Below are 9918 nucleotides of genomic sequence, written 5' to 3' on the forward strand. Positions count from 1 at the left end.
TTTTCATGGCATAGCATATTGACATCCTTGATGGAACTTAAAGAATGAAAGACTTTGCTTATGAAATATTTGACAAAGGATGAAGGGGAAATGTTTTTCTGAATTTTATCAGAACTAGCATATTTTTACAGTTAATAGAAAATCCTTTTGATTAGTAAGCCAGTAAGTTAGAACTTGAAGAAAATGTCATAGTTGAGTTTCAACGAAAAATGTTTTGTTATTACCCTAAAAAAAAGGTTTCCCCTGCTTCTTCTTTTAAAAGAACGAAAAGTTATGCTTTGTATGAATCAGAAGATTCATGTCACTATGTTTACTGTTTATAACATAGTCTGCGAGAAGATACAACATTGAGATTGTGTTGAGAACCCAGATGGGTACCTTGTCTGTGTGACTTGGTTGAGGGGACATTGTGGGTGGATATTGATTTTTCAGGAATAGGATAGCTCCCTTGAGTTGACAGAACTCTTCGTAATAACTACAGCGACCTTTGACACCCCCTTGAAGGTATCGTGCTCAGGATGATGCAGCGGTTATCTTTGCCGACCAGTGGGTATTCCAGCGCTATTGAGTGCACGATAGTTATATGCCTTTTGGTTACCAATGGTTGGCACAACGTTGTACTCTTCCTGTTCGCTTCCTAAGAACAACAAATGGTTGGATGAGCTCGATCAGTTTGTACTATTGATGTTGATGTATTGTTAGGGGCCCAGTTAGGAGATGTTTTCTCCATGCACTCATCCATAGAATAATTGGTCTTATTAGATTAAAGAGTGCATTCATCATTATATCATGCTCATACGTATGGTTAAATTGTCATATTAATACTTGTATGATCTGTTTTATGTTATGACCTTATTAATTGTTGATTGTTTATCTTATATAGAGATACTTACTCTCCAATCTCACATTACAGGTAGTGATGGACTCTGAGGCCTCTTTTGTGATTCCTCCCTGTTGAGTAGAGATCACACCTCTCCCATCGGGGGAGGTTGAGGTGGACCAGTTTAGGGTGGTGTTTAGGGGAGAGATAGAAATCATGTGTTCATACTCAGATAAGCATAGAGTAATACTCCCCTACCGCTCTATCGTTCCAGCGGTTTATATCATGCACATACCTTCTCCTACTGCTCCTCTTGACTTATCTTCTGGATTCTATCATGCCCGTACAAGTAGGGTTGCGCCATTTCGGTGTACATCCAGAGCCTTGATGAGACGTTCTACTGGGGGACCACCTGTAACCCCGGCTAGTCGTACTAAGACGACTGAGGGAGTTCAGACTTGTTGATGTATTTGGTGTCTTTCTTTATAGTAGAGTCATATGGATTCACCCGCTATTGTCGTGAGAAAGAATCTGGGGTTTACTCCTGGATCCTCTTCTCACGGGGTACGTGGGAGGATTCAGGATGATATTCGTGGCTCGGTAAGGAGGGCCCGTTTATCTCCTTCACCACCATACTCCCTCGCGCCAACCGAACCTATGGTCAGGGATGATGTCATATATATTTTCCCGTGATGATGAGGATCTAGAGGAAGACCCTGAGGAGGGTAGTTTTGAGGGACAATAGCATGAGGATGTTGGGTTGAGATTTTGACGGGCAGTTTGTGCATGGTATGGCCGTGTAGTTTTCTTTTGGTGCAGTGATTGTGAGCTTAGTGTACACCCAGCCATAGGATCTTTTGCGTGTGTTAGCTATATATATATATATATATGTCCTATAATGTTGGAGTGTATATGTGGATGGTATGACTTGGATGGTGTACTCTTTCTTGGACTATGACATTTACTTTTGAACTGATGATATGTACATATATAAACATATGTTATGTTTATTACGTTATGTATTGTTGTTTAGTTTATAGTTTAAGTGGTGAGTTCTGAGAATACTATATATTCATATGTTATAAAAGTAAAAAAATCTCATACGCTATTTTAGCAAAAGAAAATTATAATTAACCAAGATCGTAAATGACGATCTTGTATGTAATTGTTATAACATTAAGAAAAGGGTGTTACACAGCTGATCCCCTTCCGTTATATACCACTTAATACATAATTTCATTTTTATTAGTGAGAAAATATAAGTTAAATATTCATGTTTTATTTTTCTAAAAAATAAAAAATAAAAGATACATAAACTAATATAATACACCCTTCAAGACAACAAATGTAGCTCATCCGTGTAATACATAAATTAGAAAAACCTATATATTTACGGCAAACTCAATTAAAATGTTATCACTATAACAATAGGAAGAATATATTAATCATAATAGATTTGCACTTATAAAATGATAAATTTTGTAGTCCTCTTATTTGAGCTTCTATTAGTTTACCTTCTTCCAAAAAATGTAGCAATTCCCCTACTTCCATTAAATTACCATTCTTGACTACTTTCCATCATTTGCTTGCCCTTTCCACATTACTCATCTTATAATTATCTTTATTATCTTTAAAATATCACTAGAAAATTTGAAGAACAAGAACTTTGCACCCACTCTCCTCTACATGTGAAACTATTTACAAGGCTCCAACAAAAAAAATCAATCATCAATGGGACACGCATTAAAAACCAAAGCTCCAATAGTCTTCTTCTATAAAATAAAATGATGGTTTAGGTAGAAAACACAGTAACCACGAACAAAACATATTTGGGCACTTCATACTTTGGTATATAGGACTCAAGAAACATAGAACATAATACTTGATTATGAAATGAAAGACTATTTGAAGCTTATCTTGAACTTGAGACAACTTCAAGTTCTGTTTCCAACTTCACGCATTATTTATGAACTTATGATGGATGAAGATGATTAAGTATAAAAATATGAACTGAATTGACGCTGAGGCCTACCATCGCATCCTCAGTTTTGGATAGTTGAATTTCTCTCCACCTCGTCGGAGATGTCTGAAGAATGAGCTACCGACTGATCATCTCACACCTGTTCCTTTTGGACCACTGCCTTAGGGCGTCTGATTGCTTCTGCAGCCTCTGGCATCACAACGGTAGAAGGTTGAGGAGGAACCCACACACGTTGGGCTGGCTACTGACCGGAAGCAGCACCATTAGGTGTTCTGTTATACTCAACGCCGCTATCAATCTCACTGGTTCTGACATTTTTAGTCTGCCACCAGGGTGCTGGGATGTCACCATTATCTTCCACGCTGGAATTGAAGTCCTTGCCGTTTACTTGCACCTGACCAACTTCCCAAGGCTGGCCGGGAGAAGTTGAAGAAAACAATCAGATTCACATGGAACAATAACACTAGGAAAGGAATTTTAACAACTAACAAGACTCCCTGTTAATAGAATTTGAGGAAGATAGATGTTCACAACCTTATCCCATAAGTGGAGACACTGTTTTCAAGATTTGAACATTTTTTATAAAATGTATGAAGAAAACATTTATACCACCTATTGGTTAAATAGAAGCCACCTCAATAACTACTATCTTTCATATTAACAAGATAACCATTGAATTAACCTGAGTCTTGATATGTAAGATACAAATTATTAATTTTTTAAAAACTTTTGGACAGTAGACAATATCACAATAATTGTTAAATCGCCATAGAATCCATTACATGCTTCTGTAATTCCAAATGTCATGATACTAAAAAAACTAGGAATGAAATTTATTCCAAGATCACCTGTCTTTTCCTTGATTGCCAAATCTAAGACATATCATGCCCACAAAGATAGTCACAAAAATCAGATAATGGAAATCTAGTCTCTAGAACTACTCCATCCGTCCCCAAACTCAATGCATTTTTCATTCATTACCCAATCACACACTAGTATGAAACTTCCAAGCATTTTTATTTATTTTTGTAACTTTTATTTGGGACAATTTTCATTAGATCTTTTTTTGGATGCAGGAGTAATACATTTGCAGATGAGTTTACTGATAGAAACACTTAAAGATGAACCAAAATGAGGTTAAAAATTGACATATGCGAAAGTAGTAAAAAAAAACCAACATTTAGGAAATGCAAAGCAAGATCTTCGAAATAAACCTTAGTTCTAGGCACTAAGCGAGGCTTTTGATGGTTGCTGATTAGGGTTGGGTGGTGAATCATCAATATATCCTGCATTAGAACTTTGCCATATAAGTACCAGGCCATACAAAATTGGTAAACCTGATATACAAGAGCAATCTTATAGTCCACAGTAACATCTCCCCTTGCACAAAAATTTATCCATAAATTCACTTCAATTAAACTTTCAGAATATTTAATTAATGGTGCATAGATAAGGTTTATGTTTTTAGGTGTGCAATGACAATTGTCAAGATTAGAAAGCGTAGAGGTTTACCCTAATATTAGAAGGCTTCTCCCCTCTTTGGATCATGGCCATTATCTGCAAAAGATAATTGAAGGATATAATTATCACAAAGGATCATATGAAACAATTTCTCAATTAAAATAAACAAATTAGAGGATATCAAGTGATCTCATGTTGTATCTTTTCTTGAACACTCAATCAATATATAAAGTGGACAGAGTAAATTAAGCATGAACAATGTAAGCACTTTGTAAGCACTTTTTGGCTTTCATATACTTAGTGGATTTCACATTTAATGGACAAACCCTTACTTGCTTACATTAGACAGATACACTTAGAGGAGTCTTATCCTACCTCCATATATGACTTTGAATGAGGAGCACTGGCAGGTTGGGACGAAGATTTCACTGCAAAGACATTATAATCATGGGTAATAATTCATAAAATTCTATTAATACAAGTAGCACTTAATTAATGTAGAACAACCTGAATGCAACTCATTTTCCGCCTTTCCATTCACAATCAGCTGCTGTATCTTCTCAATAATTACAATGTTAAAAGTTGAAACATACTTTAGACAATGCAAACGGGATCAGAAAACGTATGCCAAAATTTCAATAAAGAAACTGAAACATTTCCTACTATGTATTTTTATATCTGACCTTTGAACTTGTTTGATTGACTTGGACTCCATCAGAAGCTATTTTTAATCCATAAATTCGCAGCAACGTAGAAAATTCAATAAGAAAAAGAAAAGTTTGGAGTTGTCACAAATAACTTCTGCCATAATGTGATAGAACCTCGGCCATGCAAAGCCACTGAGATTTTTCAGGAAGCCTCAAAAGATTGTATGGTGAAATCATAAATCCAGTAAGAATAGTTATCATGAAGATATGATTTGTCAAAGCTCTTGTTCACCATGTATGAGCCAAAACATCATACCATATACAGCCCAAGTTGATATCTTCAAGTAGGGGTGAGCATGGGCCGGTTGGGATGGGTTAAAGTTTGTCCTTATCCGACCCTAAATGTTGGCCGACTCATATTTTGAATCTGGTCCTAGACCCGAAACTAACCCGACTCCTAAATATCGACCGGGTCAAACTTTAAACTTGGCCCGACCTTGGACCTGACTAAATATCATACATACTCATTTTAGATAAAATCTTTTCTATATTATTTATTATTATGAATATGTAATTTGATATATAAAATGATATACGTAGATATATTTTTAATCATGTATATATGATGAAAAATTAGTCAATCAATAATATTTCCGACCAAAAAAATAATGTTATTACTTTTTACATATTTGAATAGAAACACATACAAATATAATGAATGAGTGATCATGGGACGGGTCGAGACGGGTCATGTTTGGTCCCTACCCGGTCCTAAATATTGAACGGGTCTAATTTTTTAACCCAAACTCGGCCCTAGACCCAATGAGACTCGACCCTATTCGGACCCGATCATAATCGGACCATATTGGTTGAGTGGGTAGTGGGTAGGGTCGAGTCCTGCTCACCCTATCTTCAAGAATATAAATATGCAAGATCACCAATGACTCAACTATGTATCTATAACTAATTCACAAGTGCTATTGCCAAATGATAAACCAAATCCTTAAGGAAAGATTCTTAGTGTTGGAAACTGTTCACTTAGCCCAATAAATCATATGAAAATTTCCAATTACCTTCTAATCTTCTAATTGCATTAGTCATTAACTTCATTTCCTGAACTTGCTTATCTAAAAGGCTCACAACTTCCACATAGTACCTCCTGTCTGCAAAGAATAAAACCGGATGCAGCAACAACCACAACCAATACATAGAAGCAAAATATGTCAAGGGAAGTGGGAGCGCTTAAACAAATATAAGATACTTTATAGTATACAAGATGAAGTTGTATCAAACCACCTTCACTTTGTGACGCCAGTATTTCTTGGCTTGCTTTTGCCATGTCTGCAGCTGCAACTGCCGCAGCTTTTGCAGCTTGTGCTGCTTCTTCTGCCAACGTTGGTTTTGAGTCTTTTCCCTTTGACAGGTCATCTTCTTCCAAGACAACAACGTGTATCCAAGATTTTAACCGAGGAAGAATAGAATTCTAAAACATGAAGCATGCTTCCATAATTCAGTGAGGCTGAAACCACTATGTGATTATATGATAAAACTTATGCAGAGCAAAAAACTAAGATAGGAATAACATAAAAATGCCAAGCTGAAATGGGGCACAACAATATCCTCCCAATTCTCTAAGATGTCAGTTTAGATAGGATCAGCAGCAGCAAATACCTTAATTAGTATAGTTGTTCCAGCACCTGAAGTAACTAGCAATCCAACTGCAATAAGGGCATGGGACCAGCGAAACGTGAAGCCTGATAAGGTTCGCAACGAAGTCGTAACACCAGTATTAGCAGATACACTAGGCTGCAAAGCCTGTGGGTAGGCTTGCTGCTGAATGTTTGATGATGGCTTCAACTGTCCATCTGTTGGTATACTATTACAATAAGCCATTCACAAAGGTAACTAAAAAAGGGAAACCGATTCTATTTGAAAAGACTAACTTAATAGATAATGGAACTAGCAGTTTAACTCAATCCAAGGGTTACAAAGGAAAAACGAAAAACTCTGGAAGATTGAAGTGCAACTTCAACATTAGACACTTCACCTTGACTTATACCAGCTGTTTCCACACTTGAGGGTGAATCCTGTGATTTCGATAAAAGGTAACAATTACAACATAAAAGAAATCATAAAAGCTATCTAATAAATTGAATAACTTGATCAAACAACAATCATACAGGCACGCGCCGAAAGGCTTCATCTATCTCCTCCTTAGTAAGGCCTTTTTTCTCAAGAAACGATCGTCTGTGGATAACAGGAGAGCCTCTAACTTTTGGGTGCTATAGAAATTTCACAGCATTTTCAACTTGTTCCTCCCTCACTGGCTCTGAATTCACAAAATCCAATGCCACTGAACCCTCTTTCACAATCTCATCTCTCATATTCTGCTGATCCTCATTTGTTGGAACAACAATTTCAGCACCTAAAACAATAACAAATGAATCAAGATCATCATTCCCAAATAACCAAGCATGGAAACATTCAATTGTTATAGGAGGCATAACATCATAATCATAAGAAAGTTACATCACGGAGACTCATTCACCAGGCTTCTGTCTCGTGGAGTATGGGAATTGTACGCATAGGCAGCCTGCCAAGTAACCGGATAACTTATTTTCACGATTTGAACTCGTAATCTCTTGGCCACTAAATAGCAACCTTACTGTTAATTATTTAGGTTAAAGATGTCTTAAAAAACTATATACTATGTTGCCTTCTTAAAAAGTTACAACAACACGTTGTTTAAATTATAGATATGGTTACATGTTAGTCTTTAATTAATTGATGATGAAGAAGAAAGTAGAAAAAACATAAGAAAAGAGATGATATTATAATAGTGAAAGTAGAAAAAATGAGAAAGATGGAGTAAAACCTGTGTTATGAGTAGACATGATGCTGAGTCAGCTTTTCCTCAGATGTTAGTTCAGAATTGATAATTGATAATCCCAAGAATAAGAAGCATATCACTGTGTTCTGTTTTCGTTCGTTCAGGCAATAGTGTTAATAAGCCTTCCTTGAGGAAATTAATTATTGAGACAATATGTTTTTCTGTCATATCTTTTGTTTTCCTGTTTTCATTTTTTGTTATTTAAAAAAAAATTGTTTAAAAATTAAATATATATTTATATTTTACACTTATTTAGTAATCATCCTTTCCGTCTTGTATTTGTATTTAATTTCTAATGTGGATTAAATAGTTAAATTGTATTTAATTTTTATATTATTTAATAATCTCTTAATAATGTGCATAAATATCAAAAGATATAGAGGTGTGAAGTGGAGAGAGTAAAAAATGATAAGTTTTAATTTCCATTTCAATATTCTAAAATATTTAAAAAATTAATTAATTTAATCAAGATTTTTAATTTTTTAGGAAATAAATGTGTCTTTCATTATATTTTAGGGAAAATTTTAAATCTAAATTGATTTGAGCAATTGTGATTTTTCTAATTTCATGGGCTCACATCCTTCAACATTGATATATCTTTAATAACTGATTTAGTTGAAAGATGAAGATCTAAGATACACACATTTATCTTTAGAAGATGTTTCACTCAAACTTGGAGTATAGTTAATGGTCTACCAATAATTAGACCAACTTTTTTATTGGATTGAATTATGCATGAAACTCTAAAAGTTATGATAAAAGGAAATCTAGTTCGCCAATATAGTTGGAGTTTAGTGTGCTTGGCAAATTTGTATGGAGAGATTTATCATGCGAAAACCATAAATGAGTAGGGTCAATTATTTATCTACATATCCATTTTCTATATTTTTACTTCGGTGAATAATTAATATACAATTTCAATAGGTGTGGTGGCGCTACTTTAAGCTTTCTTCGGGTTCCACGTGGAGATTTGCCTGGCTATAGGTCATATATAGATCACATGCGAGCCAATGATGTAATATTTTTTGAAATTCTTATTCATTAATGTGAACACAAAATGTAAATTTTATAACAAAAAGTTATGATAATTTTGTAGTTTAAACGATAATGATATGAAGGTTTCGAAATAACTTATCACATAAGGTCCTCTGAGATAAAAATGTGTGGAGTGCATATACAACTTCGATTTATTTCTCAATTATGGAGTAGCATCAAATAGATCGGGCGAGATTACAATTTGGATTGGTGTAAGAGGTGACACAACCACCTCGTAATATTGATATCCTTCATAGAGTTGACGAACGTGGAAACCAAGATATAATTTGGGATTTCAAGCATGCATAGTGAATTGAAAATTGGAGTCATCGCAAAAATCAAGTCTTGTAAGGACCTTAAATCCAATCTTCATTTCATATACAATAATATATAAATTGATATCTCCCCATTCCAAACCTTTTTTTATTGGTTGAACTACAAATCCACACCTTCAAAATAACCAACATGTTGCACACTCTTCTCATTCCCCAAGCTCCCACACCTCACACTCTCATGTCCCAACCTCCAATGTCACAACCAAAAAGAATGTCATTTCAATATCAACCATTACACCAACAACACTCCAATTATATTCTTGGCCAACATCACTCATTTGCTACATGTAACACATGATAGTGCTAGACCTAGTCGCTCAGTGGTACATGAAGATATTTTTACTACAAATCAGGCAACCCAAAAAAAAGACTAGACATGGACGTCATGAGCTTCCTTAACATGATAGACAACCACCTAGATGTGAGATTTGAACTTATTTGGGATTAGTGATTTAATTACTATGGTATCTTTTCAAATTAAATTTTATTAAAGTTTTGAAAAAATATTTCTTTATGTAATATTGTAATTGACCTTCAACCAAAGCTAACAACACCAAATAAAAAAACAGCCAATCCTTCTACTATTTTTCCCCATAAATAAAATGGTTATCAACCCTAGCATGCTTCAAATGATATCCAATCCATTCACGGAAAGAAATGGGCCACATAAGAAATAAGTTATTATCCAAGTCAGTATGAAAATTATTTGAAATAAGATGTGGGCTACACAGAAGTCATTTTAACCTAGT

At 34.9% G+C, this 9918-nt stretch overlaps 1 pseudogene; it reads right to left on the minus strand.

Moving 5' to 3' along the window:
• Nucleotides 2564-7918, minus strand: LOC109327520 (annotated as a pseudogene).

Source organism: Lupinus angustifolius, chromosome LG15 (genome assembly GCF_001865875.1).
Source record: "Lupinus angustifolius cultivar Tanjil chromosome LG15, LupAngTanjil_v1.0, whole genome shotgun sequence".
NCBI lineage: Eukaryota > Viridiplantae > Streptophyta > Magnoliopsida > Fabales > Fabaceae > Lupinus > Lupinus angustifolius.